The sequence below is a fragment of the Ostrinia furnacalis genome, unplaced genomic scaffold (assembly GCF_004193835.3).
Source record: "Ostrinia furnacalis isolate ACB-3 unplaced genomic scaffold, ASM419383v2 OfSCF0069, whole genome shotgun sequence".
NCBI lineage: Eukaryota > Metazoa > Arthropoda > Insecta > Lepidoptera > Crambidae > Ostrinia > Ostrinia furnacalis.
The window spans coordinates 1,851,882-1,875,894 of record NW_021130308.1 but is presented as its reverse complement, the minus strand read 5'-3'; the positions used below and the strand labels follow the sequence as shown (position 1 = coordinate 1,875,894).

The 24,013-nt window shown below is 37.7% G+C and overlaps 1 protein-coding gene and 1 pseudogene across 4 annotated transcripts in view; one reads left to right on the top strand and one right to left on the bottom strand.

The window, feature by feature from the left end:
- Nucleotides 1–313: 313 nt before the first annotated feature.
- Fife (regulating synaptic membrane exocytosis protein fife) overlaps nt 314–24,013 on the top strand; it is a 107,701-nt gene continuing 84,001 nt past the window's right edge. For all 4 annotated transcript variants that reach the window (XM_028322055.1, XM_028321983.1, XM_028321908.1 and 1 more), the window contains exons 1-2: nt 314–421; nt 15,704–15,737. The gene's annotated coding sequence lies outside the window, so the exon portion shown is untranslated. The remainder of the gene's footprint in view (nt 422–15,703; nt 15,738–24,013) is intronic.
- On the bottom strand, nt 5,094–6,513 carry LOC114365612 (uncharacterized; annotated as a pseudogene).

The window sequence follows — 24,013 nt, the reverse complement described above, 5'->3', positions numbered from 1 at the left end:
ATCTTTCAAGAGCTGGGCTTTGATCTTAAAACGCAGATTTGATAAATTGTAAGCTGTGTTAGTCTGACTTGTTTTTCGTCATAGATAAAACTTGAATGAATTACGTGTCTCCTCAAACGCCCAAGCCGTCGCATCCAGGTGACATCTGAGAAAAACGATGTTGGATGGCCGCTCGGAGGTATCTAGGTAGGTGTAAGGATGCTGCTAAGTGGAGGACCCTGCGATATTGGTGAGCGGGGCGGGGTTGGCAGGGCGGGCGGAGGCGCGGAGAGCGCGCGGGGCGCGGGTCGGAGCCGCGCAGGGCGGCGGGTGGCACGTAACAAGTGAAGCGGGCCCGGGAGCAACAGTCTGCCGCAGCCCGGCCACGCGGCCTCACACACCACAACAAGTGTCGCGCCCCGGTTCGGATCGTGCTGACCGCGTAAGTAGGCCTTAATTGCTCACCTTGTAGTCCGCGAGGAGGTCCGCGCGGCCGGCCGCNCCCGCCGCCGCCGGCCGCCGCCGACCGCGCGCCCGAGCGCGACCCCAACAACTATCCAGACTGATGGATAAGTGTCAATATCTTACCTGTTGAACCTTTAAAATACAGTACAATGGATTGTCTGGGTTCAATATCAAACTCTTAAATTACAAACCCCTAGCTAACTTATAAAACATTATTGTTATAACATCCTTCCGTTCATAGCTATATTCCTATGTACAATAGTGAATTTCATTCTACGTAATGACTAAGATCGTCAGGGTTGATGGTCGCCATTAAGGGTGAGGTAAAACGATGGCGTCAAACGAACCCTGATCGCGCCTGGGCGAAATTAACTTGCGTGTGTTATTTTTAGACGATTCCAATTATTTTGTGACGTCACAACCAGAAACAAAGCACAACAAACCTTAACGTCCTAGAATAAATAAGAACTAAATGAAAGCATTGATAATTGTGTTAATCTCATATTCATAAACACGAAAAGCTGCGAAGCTTTGCTTAGATTGTATTACCATCGCTTCGACTTAACTTATCATAAAACATCGTATTAAAGTTAAGAACGTGTACCTGTATTAATTTCTGAAATCCAACAACAGTCGTTATGGATCGCATAATTAAGCATTCGAAAAGTTTTGCGTGCGGCTAATGTTAAACAATGACTTAATTATGGAATATAGAGCCTCAGTTCTATAAGCTGCTTACCGTTGAATTAAATGCTCGCAATCTCTCTTTGTGTGAGGCCTGTGCCGTGCACACGGGATTCATTTCATTTCGTTAGTTTTCATTATCATCATCATCCAGCATTATAATTCCTTTAAAAGATATTAATTAAATCTACGTCATTAAATTCCTGAAAACAATTTTAAGGGTTTATAAAAACGACATGCATTCTGTTCATTTACAACAGTTCTCAACCAATACACTTATTTACAAAATATTAGAAGTTCTCTGTAATGGATCAAGTTGTCATGACATAGGTATTTCTCCAATCATGAGTGAAAAGTTGTGAGACGTTTTTCTTGCTACTAGTTTTTCCCTCATATCTTAAAAATAGTGGTAGGTACTGTACCCATACTTTACTTAATATAAATTGAAGTGACTTTATTATGTAGGTATGTATAAGTGATATGATTTACGTAACTTACATTAAATACTTCGAAAGTGGACATAAGTCCACTTACAATCTTCCAAGTTGTTCTACAAAGGGCGAGATTCTTGTAAATGCCTTTTGTACTAACAATATTAACCTTGTATTACGATAATAACTATATTGTCAGGGATTATACTCCAAAAATACTGGTTGTTAGCCAAATTATACAGTTTAACGACGAAATATGTCCCTAGGCGTATTTAATACAGAGGATTGAGGACGTTTGTGGATGAAGCAAACCCAGCGGCATATCTCGAATAAATAAGTGGGTGGATTGCTATTATTTGCTAAAGTCGTGTAGAGCCATACGCGACACCAAGTCGAATTTGTAAATAAAACCCCTTTTTGTATATTCTAAGCAGGAGCTCCACAAATAGTCTTACATTATTAAAATACTACAATACTACTATTAATTTCATATACCTACATAGGTGTACCTACTCGTAAAGACAGAATCATATTCTTTTGAAGTTAAGGTTTTTGTGTAGGTAACTATCTACGCTACAAAGCACTGACTATCAAGATTATACTCGTAGATGTACATAAAGCCTATTCTGACGCAATTACCCCCAAATCATGGGTTTAAATTTTTAATTTGATTTAGGTATAATAAGTTTATTAGCCCTGGTACGGCACATGGCAGGTTGGTATTGACTTTTTTGAAAACGTAATTCGCATCAAAATGAGATAACTTGTATAATATAATTTTACATGTCATAAAATAATCATTTGCGATTAGTTCAATTAGGTAATATGTTTTGATGTGATATAAAAAAGGTGTAGGTAATGAAACACCTAAAAGCTCTTTTCATGAATTAATTTCAAACGATTCAAATCAATGCAATTAAATTCGAGTCTGACAAAGAGCCCCATTGTTTTTTATGACCAGAGTTAAGGGTAGTCATTTTTGAGCTCGGACCGTAACGCGGCGTGGCGAGTTCAGTAAAAAAGTAATTGTTCCCTTCCAGTTTTCGTTTAGGCCATAACTTGGTGGCGCATATTGCTAATGCCCACCCGGACCGGCAATAAAAAGATAAAAACACGGCCACGGGGCTACGAAGACAATAAAGAAGGCTTATCGTTTCAAGGGGCTGTACTCCACCTGAAACGCTCCTTGTACACGCCAAATCTAATTGCGTTCTATCTGAACTTTACGCTGTGATTGTTTCGACAGTCGTCGAGTTACAGACGAGGGTGCGCTATTATTTTATTCGAGATAAAGACGCTTCGCGATAGGCGCACTACCTTTGACAATAAATCGAGATTGTTCTGTGCAACTGTCGGCGCCGGTTAGGCTTCTACTCAGAAAACATTTGCAACCCTTCAGATATGTTATTTACAGGGAGTTTGTGAGAAAAGACAACATATTTTTTAAATATGTATTTCACTCGCTAGAATGAAAGAAAGGGATAAAGTCGAATTATGAAATCGTTATACTCGTAGAGGGGAATTAAACTTAATCTAGTTAGTTTCAGAGCCAGGTAGCTAACTATTACAAGTACCTACCTATATTAACCTGAATCTGTGTTTCAAGTAGATGTAGATTGTGTGAGTCTGTTTTATTGTGACCCACAAAGGTGTGTGTGACCCACAAACGTCTGTCGTTAAATTTCCTTAATCTCGTGAGTGTATTCATAAGTACTTATTAAAATTCAAAACTCGCAAGCTCATGTATGTTTTTGGGCGTTTTATTTACGGATTTATTTTCTTATTACAACATTTTTAGTGTTATCAACAATTCAACATTCATGTTCATAATTTGTGTTCTTCTAAAATGGGTGCCTTCATAATGATGAATGAATCGTGCCCATCATTTCTTTCGTCTCTTATTTCCTCCCTTTTGCCCTATTTAGGACCGAAAGACAAATACCTGTCGTATGACTAAATCGTAAAAAAACTCTACTTATCCCATTTGATCAACGAAACAAAATACAGCGTCGAATTAAAAGCAAGCAGAGAATAATACGTAATCATTGAGGCTGTGCGTTTTAATTGGTTAATTAAAGTGACAAGATTGGAGCCGAACAATACAATAGGTACTCCTGTAGTCTCTTCCAGTCCACGTGGTCATTACCTCCAATGAGGGTCATTGGAGAGCTCGCATAATTATGTGTTGGAGTGGGGAATAAGATTTTAACGATTCATTTATTGCTCTGTTCTTTTTTGAATAATGAGGAATATTTTCATTGTAAAATATACATTTTATATTAAAGATTGTATCCATGTTTAGTTACTTTAAAACTGCGCATCTGGTTCTACACTTGTGTAACGGTTGGCAATAACATGAACAGCAGGCTTCTTTTATTAATTACGTTCCTATTGTTTAAAAGAAGTATTTTTAATTATCAAGTATCAGAATGTTATTAAATAGTGTGAGTCAATGAGTCAACGTTACGCGAATGCAATATGATAAATTGATTGGGAGATTGTTTTTGAACAATTAACTGTCTTAATTCCAATTCAGCCTTGACCTGAACTTGACTTCAACCGTTCACATTAAAAAAACAATGGGTTACCGTATGAATTCATTAAAAAGCACAAAGAAGATACATACATAAATGCACGTCTAACTTCATTTTGTTTGCCTTTATTTAAGAATATCGTTTGTTTGAAAGGTATCCTGACACTGAATATCCGACGAGAAAGTAAATAAGTCGGACATAAAAATAATGATGTAGCTAAGCATGGAAAAAGTTTGTAGTAGGTACAGAAACCTCTAACCATCGAATCTCGAAGGAAGTTCGTAAGTTAAATGAAGCCGTCGTAAATCGCAGCAACTCTAGCCGGTCGCTACAAAGTTGTTAATGAAATTAAAAATAAACTTACCAAACAAACGTCCACTGGGTACCGTTATTTTGACAACAAAACAGCAAGAAACAGTTTTGGATTACTGTTTCCTCCCTTTGTTTTTCGGGTGGTTCGATTTACTTAGAATTAGGCAATTGTTTATGTCTAGGAGATTTATTTTGGTCCCTTTCCTTGATTTTCCAGTAAATACAAGTAAATTAAGATGAAATGAAATGAAAATATTATTGTAGCTTAAAACATGTTTTAGGTAGCGAAAATTTCAAGAAGCTCTTAATAATCTGCCAGACTCATTCTTTATTCTTAGTGCATGACTGCCACTGTCCCGATAAGCCTGACATTACACGTTCACGTAGGCAGTTAGATAGCTTTTTTGAGGAAAAATCTGGAAGAATCGAGAATAAATGGTTATTATAGCGCACGCCCCTTCGCTCCAAGCCTGCCTGCCGTCCGCCGAACTAGATGATCAGCGAATTTTTATCGCCTCAATCCGAACGGAGAATTGTGCATTTGCTACGTGTCCTCTTAGCTTTTGTGTGGAAAACGTTTATTTTATTTTTAACTATAAAATAAATATTTATTACTATCAGTAAATGTCATCAATAGTAATAGCTTTACACGATCATAGTGGCGATTATTTTGTTCGTTTCGTTCGTTTCAGCCGAAAGACGTCCACTGCTGGACAAAGGCCTCCCCCAAGGATTTCCACAAAGACCGGTCCTGCGCCGCTTGCATCCAGGTACTTCCCGCGACCTTCACCAGATCGTCGGTCCACCTAGTGGGAGGCCTGCCCACGCTACGTCTTCCAGCTCGTGGTCGCCACTCAAGAACTTTTCTGCCCCAGCGGCCATCATCTCTTCGAGCTATGTGCCCCGCCCACTGCCACTTGATTTTAGCGATTCTGCGGGCTATGTCAGTCACTCTGGTTCTCCTACGGATCTCCTCATTTCTGATTCGATCACGCAGGGAAACTCCGAGCATAGCACGCTCCATCGCTCTTTGGGTGACCTTGAGCCTTCTTATGAGGCCCATAGTAAGCGACCACGTCTCAGAGCCATACACCATCACTGGCAACACACACTGGTCAAATACTTTTGACTTGAGACACTGCGGTATTTCGGACGTGAGAATTTCGCGAAGCTTCCCGAACGCTGCCCAGCCGAGTTGGATTCGACGATTAACCTCTTTCTCGAAGTTGGACCTACCTAACTGGACTGTTTGTCCCAGGTATACATAATCTCATTTTTTATAGCGCCATTGGGATGCAGCCATGTCCACTTTCGCTGTTTTGGCTTCCTGAAGAAGGAGTTCATCATAAAGAGGCCCTCCCTCTCCATAAAGCCAGCCAGCAGTTGGCCACGTGCGTTCCTCTCTCCATACCCAAATTGCCCCACTTTCAGCTCATTATCGCTTCGTCTACCCAGCTTCGCGTTGAAGTCCCCCATCACAACGGTAAAATGGGACCGGGAGCTATGTATGGCTCTGGAAATATCCTCATACATAGTCTCCACTTCGTCGTCGGGGTGTTCCGTGGTCGGTGCGTATACCTGTATGACCTTCAGCGAATACCGTTTGGTGATTCTGAGTATAAGGTACGCTACCCTCGCCGAAACACTCTCGATCTGGACCACGTTGTTGACAAGGGACTTGTGGACGATAAACCCGACACCACCCTGGGACTGCTGGTCGCCCTCCCGGAAATAGAGCAGGTTTCCGGATTTCAGGATTATGGTGTCCTCCCCCTCTCTTCGGACTTCGCATAATCCTACGATATCCCACCGCAACCTGCTCAGTTCTTCCTCGAGTTCGGCGAGCCTCACGTCAGTCCGCAGCGTGCGAGTGTTAAATGTTGCCAGGGCCAGAGGTCGTCGGGGTTGGTAGCCTGTCGGTACCCGGTGATTCTTAGCACCCCTCGCCCCACCGTTACCGTGACCGCTACCGTGGCCCGGGATAGTGGGACCGCCGGGGACTAGGGGCCGTGTTTTTTTGTTCCTCTCCATGGGGGGGATTTGCCTTAATCGCCACGCTTGGCAGGCGGGTTGGCGATCGCAGTTTTTTATAAGGTTTCGCACGCAGACGCTGCTGCCCGTCCGGTGCTGCAGGGATTTTGTCGCCTCTTACGACACGCCTCCTGTTGGCGGTGGGGAAGAGTATTCTTTATGGCCGTCCCCACACGGCGCGACGGCGATTATTTTGGGAGTCTATCAATTTGGACGTGCTATTAGATTCTGATCGGCCTCATCATTTGGGATTGCAGTTGCAATTAATTGACAATTAATGGCGAGAGCCATTTGTTCAACCATGCTTATAATCATTCCGTTCATGCATGCAATTTCGATCAATTTGATATGTATAATATTAGAATAATAGAAACGTGATGGTAGACTAGTTGTTTCGCTAGTACCTAGGTACTCATTTCATATTTCTTTCAGCCACTACCAGCTACCTCCCTGAGGTCGTCAGTTCATCGAGCCGTTTCCGAATAGTAGTCTCTCCTCGAGAACCTGTTTACTCCATCTTTCTGCGGTTCTGCGATAGGAAATGGCTGCTTACTGCCACTTCAGCTCACTAGTGTGAAGTTGTATCTTTCCATTGTCGTTTTCTTATAGATGCGACAAATATTTTGAATACTTTATACTCTGCACTGTTCTCTTTATCAGTAAGTATATCATACACGTGATGTCATAATCGTATTTATTAAGCGAGAAAACGATTAACTACGCATTTAGTAAATTACTTACTTTGTATTGTAGGCTGATCCAAAGAAACACACGAGTAACAAAAATATCAATCAGCCGTTGTTGTAGGTACGTGAAATTACATTCAAATAATTAGGAACTGTGCGGTGCTTGGATTTGCATAGAATAATCAAAAAATTAAGTTTTTATGAACTTCCATCAAAATGTGGTGTCATATTTATTATTAGACTAGCAGCCGCCCGCGACTTCGTACGCGTGGATCCCTTTTTACTCGTACCCCCTTCATCTATCTTACGCGGTTTAGATTTTTTCATACAAATGTTTTTTCCCGCTAACTCCCGTTCCCGTGGGAATTTTGGGAATTCCTTGTTATAACTAAGCTTTAAGTTTACTAAGGTACCTACATGCCCAAGCGTCTAACTTAAGCGGTTTAGATTTTTCATGCAAAAGGATTTTCCCGCTAATTCCCGTTCCCGTAGGAATTTCGGGAATTCCTTGTTGTAACTAAGCTTTAAGTTTACTAAGGTACCTACATGCAAAATTTCAAGCGTCTAACTTAAGCGGTTTAGATTTATCATACAAAAGGATTTTCCCGCTAATTCCTGTTCCCGTGGGAATTCCTAAGTATATTATAACCTGCCCAGGAGTATGAAGAATAATTGTACCAAGTTTCGTTAAAATCCGTTTAGTAGTTTTTGTTTCTATGTATAAGGAACATACAGACAGACAGACAGAGAGACAAAAATTTTACTGATTGCATTTTTGGCATCAGTATCGATGCATAATACATGTACAGAATTGACCTCTCTACAGATTTATTATAAGTACCTATAGTAGAAGATAGATAACGGCCGGCGCCTCTTTTTGGTGAATTGGTGCTTTATATGTATAAGTATAACGTATTGTGTGGGCTGCTGGGCATGACGTAAAATATGATTCACGTGGGCCCACCACGCTGAAACTTTTAACAGCAGAGAGGCTATTGAAGGGGTATTGCCCACTGGTAAGCGCTTGTTATTAAATACATTGTATAAGTCAAGTTAACTGGCCATGATGCTTCTTTGTGCAAATAAAGGCGTGCGCAATTTTATCTTTGCATTAATTTCTTAGGATTAGCTTTTTTTTCTAAAATATTCCATAACATCAATTTAATTCTGCATTTATATCAACCCGTATTGCATATCCGAGAGTTTTCTATGCAAATTGTTCCAAACTTCCATTGTAAATGTTCGTTTCGAGAACTTTAGCTTCTTTTTTGTCCATTGCAAAAAGTTTTCTGAGAAAAGGGACTGTAAGCTTGTAAAGTTATTATTGTTATAAAGCAAAAGCTCTAGAGATGAAATAACTTTGAAAAAGTTTTATTTTATTAAAAAGATTTAAAAATTTAAATATTGTATTGTAGGTAGTTAAAAATAGTAAAAACTTTATCTATTTATTTACTATGCTTAGGTAATGTTTGAGTGTAGGCATTCTATCGAATTATCGTGTACCTACTTACAGCAACCATTAGCCATTTGCATGTCTTAACGCTTTGTTATAGATCCAGGTGAAACTCGGCAACAAGAATAATGAATAATTATGATACTAAAGCGCCTTTTAAATTACTTATGTTGAGTCTAGACAGTTTCCATTGGTAACTTTCATAACTTACTGAAAGCATGCAAATTGTTGAAATATCCGAAATGTCTAAACATCTAGGTTTTGTTGATTCAGTATCTATATTTGAACGTTACCAATTTCTATTCTATAAATATCAGGTCAAAGAATTCTTTGTTAAGCCTCAAAATCTTTTTTTACTGCGATAAAAAGGGTTTTATCGGCGTTGGGTCAGCAAAGTGTATGTAAATGAGAGCTTGCCGATAGAAATAAAGGGGAACTGGCGTCTTGGGCCACATAACTTGTGTTATATACCGGATCACACATGACTGCGGGCTCGGTGCCGCGGGTAATGAATGCTTGAAAAGTCACTACGCTATGTAATTGTGTTATCGATACACAAAATTGGTTTTGGTCAGTTTTGGGTAATGATAGGTTTATGTAACAATTTTTAATACAAAATATAAAACTTAATCTGTATGTATTATCATAAATTTTGACACAGGTAGGTTAATTACCAAAATCAATTCTTTCTTTCTACAATATGCATGTTCTACTGTTAGTCACCTTTTATTATTACTATTTTTGTAATGATTGTCTTCGTCAAAAATGCAATTGACAATTTATCGAACTGGAAACAATTGAGTAATGCTAACCATTCGTTTATTATAATTTATTTGATTGGAACCCAAATTACTTATTTTCTTTATTACTCACGTTTATCGAACGTAACCTGATAAATTAGAAGGAATAATAGAGCCCATGGTCCCTCGATACCAATTACGTAGAAACAAATTCCGAGAGTTTTGTGTAACTTACAAAAGTAGGTAGACAGACCCCATAATTAATATTAATCGCACTTCGATTTCTTTTGTTACATTTGTACAAAAACATTTTGATAAAATAAAATAATTTATTCATTGAAGAAGAAGATTTAAGTCGGCGCGTGAGCTTGACAATCGTGTAATCAATGAGTACCACGCTCCTGGGATTTCTTAATCATCCAGCTGATCCCCGGCGACACTGGAAATGTACTGGACCTTGAAATTGGAGATAATAAACTTTTAACCCATGGGTGAATAACTGAATAACTGTAAATTTATTATCTATGCTACAATGCCTACAATCTACGCAATAAAAGTTTGCTACGCCGCGGGGTGTTGCTACGAATATCGTAGTACAATTGTAATCATTAATGTACGTTGTTACATGCTCTACGAAATTGTATGCCTGTAATGTTTGCAGTTCAAACACCTGTGTTCTATGGCAACATCGATCGGCCATAGTAAAGGTTAATTAACACTCACGAGTACTTCCAACTTTCAACATACGATAAATTTTTATGAAGAACTAATTGATGTTCATAAAACATACGAGATTTCGAATTTTATTGAAATTCAGTTGTTTATTAGTGTTCAGGTCGATGGAAATCATAAGCACACAATAGAAGCAAAACAACGAACATTATTGGAACCAATCGTAGAAATGGATTGATTTTATCAAACACTTAGGCTAAGTGGTTATATCCTGTCAAACGTTTGTACTGAAATAGGTCAAATTATTATCAGTGTCTGGAATCCAATAATCCTGATGGGCGAGTTTGACATCTGCCCTATCAAATAATGAGTGGATTTAAATAGTTTACAATGCCTATGCCTAATCCGTTACTCAATATACAAAGCGAGTGAGCGTTTGCAAAGTTTGTAATTGTTGATCTTGTAGCGTACCATGATCTAGTTTGTAAGACAGAATCATTATTTATTTTAAGAGCAAGAATCCTCAAAAGTTTCTTCTTATAAGAAGGTTTGTATTAAATACTAGCTTTCTGCCCGCGGCTTCGCCCGCATAAAGAAGGGCTGTTTAGTTAAATATTCGAATTTTTCTCGCTGTAAAAATCATCCTTGGACTTCAACGTACATTAAAAAAAAGTATTGGTAAAATTGGTCCAGGCGTTGTTGAGTTATGCGCTTACCAACACATTTTGTGATTCATTTTTAATTATAGATTATTTACGGTTTTGACGGTTAATGAATGAGTAATAACTAAGCAGTTAACTTTAAAAAGATACCTACAGAAGTAGGCCTAGGTGTAGTACACCCCTACCGAGTATGTAACTTCAAAAATCTCGATGGAGAAACAGTGTCTTGACAGCTCATAAAAAGTATCTTCTCAAAGCCCATGCATTAGCATTACGCATATTTTAAAGAAATTGTGTCATAAAGTATTCTATAAAACGTGCACATTGTTGAGTGGGCACGATTTGGGAAACCCGTTGTTGCAAAGGGTGTAGCGGCGCGGTGATGGCCGCAGTATCGATCTATCGGGACATAGTGTATTTGTAAGCATTGGACGTCTCGTGCGGGGCAATATCGGCGAAAGCAGCTGTTGCCTCGTAACTGGCTAACTGTCGCTTTTGCCTTCGTATATTTTATGTACGTTATTTATTATTATCGCCGAATATCGGCCTTTCGTTGCACCTGCGGGGCAAGTGTGGTTTAACAGCCTGAATCGAGATTATCGTTATGTCAGAATCGCTTCTTGCTTCCATTTCTTCTTGCTGAAGTAGATTCAAATTAAACGTTAAATTCTGTTGTCACACGTCTACTTATAAAACTCATTTTCAACTGACTTCAAAAAGGAGGAGGTTCTCAATTCGACCCGTATGTTTTTTTTTCTAGGTTTGTTACGCGATAACTCCGTCAATTATGAACCGATTTGAACAAATCTTTTTTCGGCGTATAGGTAATACCTCAAGGGTGGTCCCATTTAAATTTAATAATAAAAAAAAACAACCCCCAAGGGTGGAAAATTGAGAATGAACTTTTTTATACGCAATATCTCCGCCGATTATAAACCAATTTGAACGATAATTTTTTTGTTGAATAGGTATTATCAATAGGGTGGTTTCATGCGAATTTTAAGAAAATATTTCTCCCCCAAGGGTGGAAAATTGGGGATGAACTTTTTTATACGCAATATCTCCGCCGATTATCGATTATGAATCAATTTGAACGATTATTTTTTTGTTGAATAGGTAGGTATTATCAAAATTTTTTATGTTTTCATTTTTTTTTGTGTTCACGCATTTGAAGTCTGTTATTTTTTTTTTAAAGTTATCATCAGGAATAGTCAATCACTTAATAGTCTTTTTAATATTGAAAAACAAAGTTTTTATTGCCCCCATGAACTGACAACTACTTACAAAAGAAATTAAAATTGAAAAGCCCAATTTAGGTGGTCTAATCGATAGACATCCAAATAGGAATAACCCATTTTTTTCACAACTTATTTTCAAGATGCTAATTAGCTAATACGTAACTTTATTAGCTCAATGGAAGTGAAAATGTCCAGCATTCCGTAACGTTAATTGTACATGTGGTGACAGATGGTCGGCCAGACTCACTTACGAAACTAATGGGGTAGCAAACCCTTTGCCGAGTAAGCCCTGACCTCAGCGACTTGCAAGTTTTGTCTGCCGCCAACTTTAACATTCGAAGTTAAGCTGTTTGACGTAAGGCGTGATTCGGAACTACTAATCCAGAAGTTAGAGATTGACAGGTCTAGTTAAATTTGAGACACTTAATTCCTGAAGGAGTTTATATTAACTCGCAGAGCTGTCGCGATTCGAGTTAAAGTGAAATTCAAATATCGGTTGGCTGAACCGGACACTTTAAAAACGTTGGTGGATATTGTAATGGATTTTCGATCGCGCACTGCTTTAGGTTTGCAGTAGTTATTTTTATCGAAAACCATCCAATTGCAGCTTTAGTGAATCTTTTTTCGGTCCAGTTTACGATCTAGATTGCTTTATTTTTAAAGCGAATGAATACCTACTCAAAACGTCTCCGTGAAATGTTGGGTAAAACTCAAGTTAAGTACCTACTTACCTACTTAGCCAACATGTACCTGTATTGTATTTTTTTAACTTTACAATGTGTTTACGAAGGTAAAAAATAACCAACATAATTTACAACAAACAAACAAACAAACAGGTCGTAAACATTTTAAAAAGCTTCTTTATCATCGAAATATCATTTTCGGCGCTTCCTTCCAACACGCAAAGTAGGATGAGCCAGTTACGTCCAGGTGTGCCTTCTGGAGCATATAAACAAAGCGAATCAGGTCATCGCTAGCACGCAAGGAGACAATCGCTATCGAGCACAATACGACGATACGATACGCGCGTTTAGCGAAAGTGAAGCGAATTGAAAACAAACAACGGTCGGCCTGCCACGAGAGCTGACACAGAATTGATTTTCCATATTACTTGGTAACCTTAGAGAAAAAACATGTTACCTCTTTAAGGTTACTATTTGTAGATAAATAATTATGTGGGTAGGTAATTGCGCTATCTTTGTATCGTTGAGTAGGTATCAAAATGAAAAATGATTTAGGCCCTTTGTTTGATCAAAAAACTTAGTCTTAGTCAAAATTAGTGACCTATTAAGGAAAAGGTGGAAAATATCATCAAACTAAGCCCAATCTATAATTGGCTTACTAATTTATTCGAATGGTATTTACATTATACCTATTAACTGGGTCTCGTTCGTCTCAGTCGCTTTGATTTGATGCCTGTTCTAATTGCTTTAGGCTCGATCAAAGTATCCGGTTATTGACGCCAAACCAATTGAACTGTTCAAACACAAGCAATAATAAAATCGTGTACAGAATATTAGACTTTTGTTTATTCGATCCTATTTAAGTACGTGTAAATTACGGTATTTGGGTACTACGTACAAATGTTTTGCTAGCTTAATTAGAGGATCCGAAATAAGCACTCATTAAATGCAAATATTCTGTATCCTTTGATGTACGAGAAATTGATAATCATGTACTTTTTGGTTGACATACGAAGTAGAGCTGCAAAGTAGGTAGTTTGCTTTACTTTGCTGTTAAAATATATTATTAATCAATAAATACCAATTAAATATTTTCTCGCGAAATCTCTTAAACTACCTCAACTACTACCTACTTCATCAAAGTAGGTTGATAGGAATAATTGACGGCACATATCTATCGTTCAACTGTTCATACACTATTTCCAGTAAGTAGGTTGGTATGCAAATAACGTTTGGAATCGTAAAACTCAATGGTGGTGATATTTCTAGTGATTCGATATAGCCAGGCACATGCGACCGATGGCTGTATCGAATATCGTATAGACGCGAAATGAAGTATGATTTCATTCAATTACATAAATCGATGTCTGAAAAACCAAATCTGTTCGACAGAGGGCGCGGGCTGTAACTGCAATGGAACCATTCGCGTGGCTCTATCAATCTACTAGAGTCGTCGCAGCGGTCTGTAACAGATTACGACTCCTGTCGACTAATTGCCCGATCTACTCAACTATCCAATAACAAATGTTTTCTCCATCGCTTTATTTGATTAGTTCGCCGGTGCTCTCGAATCGAGAGCCATCGAGTAGCGACTTGATTGTTACGTCTCTTTTTTTAGCAATCCCGTAGCGAAAATGTTTTGCCATTTGTTTTGATTTAATCTTTGTGCTGAGATAAGTAGAAAATAGATTATGTTTGCATTATATTTCTAACTGAATACAAATCCTAACAAAATTGATACACTTAAAATTTATGTTGCAAAGTAACAAGCTGAAAATCCAGCCAGTAGAGAAGAGTATAACAAAAGTAACAAGTGTCACGGCAAGTTACTATAAAAGCATTCTGTTTATTCTTTGCTCGCGCTTCTCGTGGACCGTTTAGGTTGGGTGTTTTGTTTTCGATATGTTTGTATCATCAATATTTGTTCGTGTATTGATGCGTAATACGATATGTCTTGGTTAATATTTTGCCCTAAATTGTGATAAAATAATAAAGAATACAGAATACATAACGACTTCAAGAGATCTTTCAGACTTTGGGTGTATTCTTTTAGCAATATTTTTTCAGTCATAATACTCGTAATATTTTATCTGAATAAATATTAACGTATAAACAATATTAAATGGATCATATTTTTATTATGATGACACATGTTTATGAGTTTTATACTCGTAGTAAGTACACAATTTTTATCTCTGCCGAAGTTCGTAAGAACGTAAAGCACAACAGTTAACAGTCCTTACGTTTTGTAAGTATGATAGGAGATGATAAGTTCTAAAACTTCCTGCGCATCGTAAATTATACTTCAAAAGCACATAGTTACGGCTAATAAAAAAAGCTTTGCAACGTTACTAAAACCCGTAGCAATAGGCAAAAATATTTAAATAGCAAAAAAATCACCGAAAAATGTATTAGTCTTACGCAATTTGCGAAATTGTTTCAAGAACTCGCTGAATAATTTCAATTGTTTTGGAAGTTGGCGGAAGTTTTATTAAAGTGAAACAAAAGTGTTCGGTTACCCGGTCCGGGCGGCTGGGCGGCGCGCGCGCGGCTGCCGTGTCAAGCGGAACCTTCGAGTGGCCACGGCACGGAACGAAATGAAATTTCATTTCCTTCTACATTCCTCCTTTATGAAATCTTTCCCAATGCTTCACTTAAGTGCAATTTTCACGACGCCGCCTGCCTGGTATTTTGCCGCAGTCCCCAATTCAACATTTTGAAACAAAATAGAATCTTTCCAAATGGACAGACTTTATAAAGGTTAATTGGCTCCGTTTGCTGCGAGAACGGACCAAAATGGGAAAATGTGCTTAACTAAAGTCATGTAAAGTCAGACAGTAGGCACTGTATTTATACAATTACGTTTTATGTACCTACACATTTATCGCAACAAGTACCTAATATAAGATATTTCCAGCTTGCATTGTGTGTTATCGTATTTGACGCGCGAGTCGACACACAATATTATCAGGGTCAGCACTGTCTTCGCCCTGAGAGCCTTTTTCCACTTGTAAAAGTAGCACTTTTCAGGAGGATTTTTCTATAAAAGTTGTATTAAAAAGGTGCCGATTGTGTTTTTAGAAATGAATGAATATGTACTTAAATAATTTAGCTACGTAATTTAACTTTTCAGGTAACCGTGTGTTCGAGCAGTGACACTTCAATTGGTAAGTACTTTTACATTATAATGTACTTAATACCTATTGTAATATAAGATTAAAATGTTACATATTAGGTATATTAAAGATTTCTGAAACTGTTTCTAAGAAAAGAACCTCTACGTCGAGACCGTCCAGAGCACAACGTAACATAGTTTCGATTAATCTGGCCAGGTGGTGTAGACATTAAATTAAAACGTGTGTTAGTGTGTTTAGGCCGGTACAGTTCGCAGAACGATATAAGTTAAAACGGTCTATCCCTTTCTAGCAGAAATAGCGTCGATATACAATCCTAGGCATGGTGACAAAGAGGGAGAGTGACAAACAGCACTTAGTCTCTCGTCTTGAGTGAAAGCTGTTTTGCCTAAACTATTTACTTCGTGACTAATTCTTTTCTCAATGCAAAGAGCTCTAGATTAGTAGCGCCCTTGAACATTTGGATTCTCGAGCAAAATGGCTATACGAGTAATACAAACGTAGGACCTAAAGTTTTAAGGTCACAAATACAATATATTGTTTTAAACTTTCATGGTCACTTACATGGTACCAATCCCGTCAATAATAATTATTATATTTTAACGTCTCATTTTTCTCAGTAAGCTCTTCGATGCAGGTTTGCTTTGTTGTACGTAACAAAGAGTTATCCATCACCTTGCAAGGTTCTGTTTAATATTTCAATGCGAACCGGACGGAGGATGCCAAGCCTATAGGTGCTATATGAGGTGTCGCATAGGAAAAGATTGATAGTGTCATGAATAATAATAGAAGAAGTTTGTTTAAGCTTGTCTTGATACGATATGCATACTTGATGATAATAGACCCATTTTTCTATATTAGATAAGGTACTTATATTATTGTAACTAATATGGGCCTGAAAAATACGTCATTTGTACATTTTGTTTGAGTAAAGTCGTTAAAGTTTATTTTAGAATCATACTGTGAATCACAGTCGAGGTATAGGATGTAAACGATGTTAAAGCACAATAACTCGTGAACGACCCGAAAATGGTGACCATTTAAAATTAAAAGGCCTCTACGGCTTACTTTTCGATAAAATGTTAAACCGTGATAAAGAATATCATGTTATTTTATAAGGAAAATGGTTGGCAACTCCTGCAATAAGATATGTTAAATTTTTCAGGTTGTTTTAAATAGTAAATCTCGTAGTTATAAAGTAGGTAGTAGGCATCTTTTTTAAATGTTGACTAAGTACTAAGTTATTTTGGAATAAGATATGAAATTGGAACGTGTTAATAGTTTTTGTTTATCTGGCTAATCTTCAGAAGTACCGAATCGAATTTAACAGAGCTTCCTCAATAGAGTAGGCTCTAAGTTCCTTTTTGTTCTGAAAACTTATACCGTCCAAGTAATACGCGAAAGGCTTTTATCTCACGAAGAGCCACGGGTAGGAACATGATTCATTTGTCTTTTAATAAGCTGACATTTGTAAAAACGGAGAATTATGAAATTAAAACACACCCAGTTCCAAAAGCAAGAGGACGAAGTTACATAAACGTCTCATTTTAATTAAATTGTACCATTTCTTCACGTTTGACGAAACAAGGGCAGCGAAAATTAATTGGAAATAAAATAGAAAATATTTTTTTTACAAAGTAGACATTTTGTTAATGATTTCCTGTTAGGCATTGATTGATTACTTTATAGAACAACAACGCGATGGAGCAGACCACTAAAAGCAGTTTGGAAAAGTTACCTTCGATTTCTATACCCAATTTATTCAGTAGTCGCAAGGAAAGCTGTTTCGGAAGGCAAAAAGTATTCGCCTCAGTTTGTCGCATTTTCCTCTTATAGATGTTTAATCTGTTCAATCTCGCATTAGAGTCGCAAGTTGGGCCATTCATTCGTAATTTATGTTGGCTCAGCTTAGCATTACGGCTCAGTGTGACCCGCCCGGCTTTATTTATACCTACCTTTATGAGTGTTGGTGTTTGCACACGTTTAACCGCATCCATTAGTTACCTATCATAGCATCATAATTCCTTATTTGTGCGTGGTTTGTTAGAAAGCACCATTGACCAACTAATTAACTGACCATACAATTAATTTTTGGCCTGAGCGTTTTTCATATCACTTTGTCATACATAAAAGTACATTATTATATTTCTGAACTCTACCTCCAATTTGGATGAACACAAGGTTTTATAACGTTTTCGATATAAAATGTTTTAAAATAATGTCAGTCACTCAAACACTGTATACCTAAGTAAGTATTCATATAACAGAAGCCATCTTCTGGAACCCGAAACCACATAAAAGCCTTTGTGCGTGTATTTAATATTTGCCGAAAAAAAGAATGAAAGGGTCGGGCCGTACATAATATATTATGAAAAATATGTTTAATCCATGTAAAGCTATGGTTTCAATTTACCTTTACGTTTTATTCTTAGGTCTCGAATATTGCGAGTCTAATAGGCTTTATTAAACTAGCCATTTACGAAACAGTTGAAACCGCTTCATCAATTCATTTGTGTGTCTGTAGTCTGTACCGAAGGTTTTTACTTATTACATTCAGTAACGATTCAAAGCGTTGGAATGAGAGAGGTATCTGTATATTAATTATATTACAGAGCAAAACGTGATATGGTGTTAATGAAATTCATTCGTACGGCGCGGTACAATTAACAATTAAAGCGGAGTTTAGGCCCGAGACGTCAGTAAGTATCTGCCTTGGATGAGCATTATTGATTCGGACAGATGTGGGTGCCACCACGTCGAAATGTCTTCGAACGTCACATTCGTCGAAACGAGCTCTCTAACGGAGAAAATTGCTTTTAAGAAATTTGTATTTAGAGCGTTTCGTTCATCAAATCCCATTAAAACTTTTTCCATTAAGCATTTCACTTTTGGTAAAAATGCTTTCATCTAACATTAAAGTTGATAATGGTATGCGATTTTAACCTAATTGCAAATAAACTTGATAGCTGGTAACTTTGCTTTGTTACCTACTCTTATTCCAGACAAACGCTGTTATGACAGAACTCAAAATACATTTTAGATTGGAAAAGCTTAAAACAACATTTATGCCTACACCGGTCGTGAGCAATGTACGTTGTGTGTGTTTATCATTCACTCAGGAACAGGATAATATTTTTGTTTGCGCCCAGAATTGTTCCGCGATCTCCTATTTAACTTTTCCCATTAAGCTTTTTTCACATAATGTTTTATCCCTCGTCACAGCTAGATACTTATAAAAACATGTTTACTCATATGAAGTTGAGTTTATGTTCAGAAAAACAAGCTGGCTAGAGGCAAATAACAATAGTAAGTTTTCTAATTTAACTTGGTAGGTAGTCTATTATTAATCAAAATTAAAAAGTGGGTGTTTATATTTTCTACTAGCTGACCCGGCGAACTTCGTACCGCCTTAGCGTAGAGATTTTCTTAATATTTTTTTCCGTAAGAACCATCCTTGGACTTCCACAAACATTAAAAAAAAGAATTATCGAAATCGGTTCAGCCGTTCACACGTGATGCCGTGACAACGCGAAACGGGTTTCATTTTTATATATATAGATTTAAGCATTTTACCGTGCTAATGTGTATCAACACATTCATTAGTCCGTCTGGACTGTTGATTTCATACATTATTTTAGAGGGTCATTGTATAAAGTAAGAGAACTAAATAACAGTACATAATTGATGAAATTACCCGGGACAGTTACTGTGACGTGATTTTTAACTGAGAGTGCAGAAGCAGATCATATGAATAACGAAATAACATTCGTACTTTGGAATCCTTCGCAGTCCGTCAGGTACCAAATTAGAGGAGGGTTATAGAAATTATGCAAATTGGTGTCGACTGTTCACGTGGTATCATTAAAATCTGTCGCGTTGTTGACCTCGGCGTGGATGGCGACACATTTCAGTACTTTATGATGAATAGGTACACTGGCTGTAATAACACTGACGATACGACTTGTTTTAAAGGTATGAACAGTAAAAAATTCATCTCACTTACATTTTTAGTAAGACTCACATTGGTTTTTTTTACGAGAGCTTGCTGTTTTCGCTGCAGAATTTGGTTCAGCGAATCAGGCTAGAAGTGGTTCAAGTATTTTCCGATAAATAGCGGTGCCGTCGATCCCTACAGTGTAAGGGACAGGTTGGCGAACACTTTTTAAACAGAGAGCTCAGACTGTGCTTCGCAGTTGAACCCATTTTTTTCTTATTGCTATTAAATTCTAGTCGTTATGCTTTACGACATTAACTGATGACTAATAATCCTATGTTTTGATTACGAGAAATAAATTAATGACCTGAGTTTTGTTACAATTTTCAGCCAAAATAAGTATGCATTACTTTCTTGATGGTCGAATTTAGTGGAGACTTTATAGGCGCATTTTTTGAAAACTATAACTTTACATACCTAGTTAAATTTCAAGTTACTCCAGTAGTCACGTAAATAATTTAGCTAAGTGGAGTAATCCCTTGAGTGAGAGTTGACAGCGACATAATGAATAATGTTACAAGAATTGTGTACTTTGCTGGGGCACTAACGTCCTTTCTTTAGCTGAATTACTAAAAGCGAAGTACACACTTTTCTTCCGGCGTGTCGTCGGTCCCGGGATCACAGCGGTCATTTGTAACTTGTCTTTGCCAAGTTTACTGGACGGTATAGCTCCTCGTACATAATGTAATTTCGTAGACGCTGTGTGGTAAGAGCTACACTATTTTATGATAACATAATGGTATGAGGTACATTCACAGGTCTTTTTTAGTAAGTTTATTAGGTACTTGTTTTCTTTTAGCTTATACTTTCGGTTCGCAATGACTGCTCGAGGCAATTGATTAATTACCTATTGCGTACTAATGAACATGTTTAGTAAAGTAACTTATCTTGGCAAGATTTATGTAATACCACAGAATAATAATAAGTACTACGTACAGAAGTTTTACTTCGCGAAGGTATTTAAAAAAATGTATGCTCAATGTCATTAACAATATGGTGTAATTTAGCCTGTCTCAAGAGTCAAGCACCATTTTGTTGACAAACGTCAGTGATCGGCACTGCGCCGAAGCTATAGGGCTGACTTCGGTAAAATGATGTGACGTGAGGTGCCAAACTGCGGAAAATGGCGGAGGAAATACATGATTTAGCATGAATTATCATGAATAATATTAACTAATTATTTACCTCTCAGTGTCTTGAGGCAACTTAAAAAAGTACATTCTGTGTTTTTATTATTATTTAGGCAGTTAAATACTGCACAGTATTTAGTACACCATTTTCTTTATTTTCTTCCATCATACACAAGAATACGCGTGCGTGAGTCAATGTTCGCTCGTATGTGAGGCCTTGTCGAATAGTATCCTGTAGGTGGGCCATCGTGCGTGTTTTGTTTTCGATGTAAACTCGCGGAGATGGACAGGCCTGGTAATACCTATATTTACAGTTACATAACAATAGTACTCTTAACTATAAATAAAAGGTAAGACTAAAACAGGATAAAACTATTCAAAGTTATTTCCAAGCTGGAAAAAAGTAATTCCCGAGCCATAACACTGCTAGATTAAAATTGACAGGTCAGCCAATGAATAATCTATTTTTCTTTAAAATACACCAGGCTGAAGCTGAAAACTGAATTATTGAGTGAAACGGCATGAGAGAAGCGCTGATAGATATTGACAGATGCAGGTCAGTCTGTATTTAAAATAACAACTGAATTCAGCAATAGGTAGGTAGTAGGTATGTTTCTTTTAATAAAATCGAATCAATGTCAGCATCAACGTTGAAACGATTTTCATAGTAACGTTTGCTTAACGCTTGTTAATAAATGATATTTTAGTAATATATGTTATCGTATACCCTGAACTGATAAAGCAGAGTCGTAAATTATGGGCCGGGCCCTTTCGGCGTAATAATTAAATAGATCGTGATGAATCGTCGTATGACATAGTAACTTAATCATTGTCGATCCGGACCGGCGTTCGTCTCTTTAATACGTGTGGTTAGCGCTAAGGACGGAGTCGGGTTGTGCTTAATTAGTAAATAAATGTGGTGGAGCATATACCTACTTCGACTGTTTAGGTAACAAGGCTTAAAAAAGAATTCGTTTACTCTTACTAGATTCCTTTAAACGAGTTGTTGAATGTTATTTGAAAGTTACTAACAATAAGTTTTAGAACGTATTTCAGTGATTTCAAAAACAACAACAAGCAATTAAATAGGTTTACTAACAAGACGTTAACTTTGATTTTACGAGAGCTCTAGTATCAAACAAACTTCAATAAAACCAAACTATTGATACTGATCAACTGATTCGTTCATGTGGAAAAAATAACGGATATTGACGGAGCGACGCTTATTTTGATCACGGAACGAAATAAATCGTCGGGTCACGATAGCGTAGTACATTCGAGCATTCCAGGAATTCATCCAATTGAGTGCGAGTACCTGCCTATGTCATTGGGTGTATTACGGTTAGGGTTGCCAGGCGTCCGCCTTTAGCCGGACATGTTTGGCTTTTTAGGGACTTGTCCGGCCAAATATTGCCTTGTCCGGCCTGTCCGGCTTTTGTTAGGCTTTTTATTTGGTTGCCGCGCCAGGCGAAAGTCGAGCCACAGAATCATATGAAGCGCACGCATCAGGATGTTCGTTAGCAACCGATGATGATAGTACTCACTCATGAGCTGACACTAATTGCACCCCCCCCCCCCGTCACATGTCCGGCTTTTAGGGTAAAATGTCCGGCCAAATGAAGCAACAAAGTCCGGCTTTTGTGATTTTGGACCTGGCAACCCTAATTACGGTGAAGTATTGATGAATAAGTTGTTTTTGAACCTATGTTACTCATCTGTTGACATCAAATCAAGATTGGATACAGTTCGCTTTAATTACTGTAGGTCGGAAACGTAGCACGGCCGTTGTAATTAGTATAATTACTGAGACCTAGGCATCTAGGATCCGGGACGCTCGCTGCGCCAGATATCGGTCAGGCGAACTCGGTCAGGGTCGTGCCTCCAGCATGTAGCGCCCGCGACCGCTATTCGTATTGCACAAATGCAAATCAATAAAGCCATGACGTGTTCACTCACGTTTAATATAAATATTTGTGCCATATTCGAGGACATTGTCTGGGATACGCGAACGTGGCCTGAGTATACGACGGTTCGTTAGGAGACCCAACTTAATATTCATGAGTTAATAAAATTCTTCTGATATTATATTTAGCTCAAAGCCTTTGATCATACTTAGAAGTTGACCTTGTATTTGTGCCTTATAAAAAACTACACACCGTTGTTTGAAAATAGTGAAGCCCACACCAATGACATATAAAAACATCTTAGGCCCACACCCACACAGTCACGGCTTATGATATGGCATCTTTTGAATAATGTTGATTCTACAACTGTACACCATATGCTGCCGCTGTGAAGTTATTTTTGGCAAAATATTTTGTTAGATGCCTACTAACTAATAAGGAAAGAAAGAAGGCTGGCCTAAAAGTAGATAACGTAATCGTTATGAGAATAGTCCAGGCGACATAAATAAACAAAGAAACCGATATTAAATATTCAAATGGGAGTTATTCTAAACGGAGCAGGCCCGGAGTGGCCGCCGTTACTGCCCGCATTTGCTTGGCTCGGAGATGCGCCTTACGAGGGCCATCTTTTATTTAAGAGCGTTTCATTTTGCTGCCACAGAGCGGAGAGAATTTATTCAGCTTCTTATGACAATTACGATTAATGAACATTCAAGAAAAAACGTATTAACTTTAAACCACAGCCGATTAATATTCTTCCTCTAAAGCCTGGTCCGTGACTCACGCTTTAGTAATAAACCTTTTGGATTTTACCTTAGCATTACACTTGACTTGACAACAATCGAAATGATTAAATTTTACCTAACGTCTTTTTTCAAGTCAAAGAATCTTTATAAGGCTTTGCTAGCAAGTTAACCCCAAAAATTACGGCAATATTCGGTAAAAACATTCTTGCGAAATTAAAAGTTATTTTAACTTCTTTTAAGAGTAAAAAATCATTGTAGACATTCTCGTTTAAAAGGTTTGTGTGTTTTTCTATTTCAATATTCCGAGTGTATGTATAACCTTAACCAGGGGTATGTTTCAAATTCGTTTCGAGTGCTTTTAAAAGTAATAAATTAGGTACTGAAATGACTGGTTTAACGAAGGACGTAACTCGATACACGATGTTCTACTTACTTGTAAGTATTTACTTAAAAATGTTACCTATTGTAGGTAGAGGTTAGCACAATAATGAACAATTAAATAGGACACAGTCATAATAATATGCATACTTGTCAT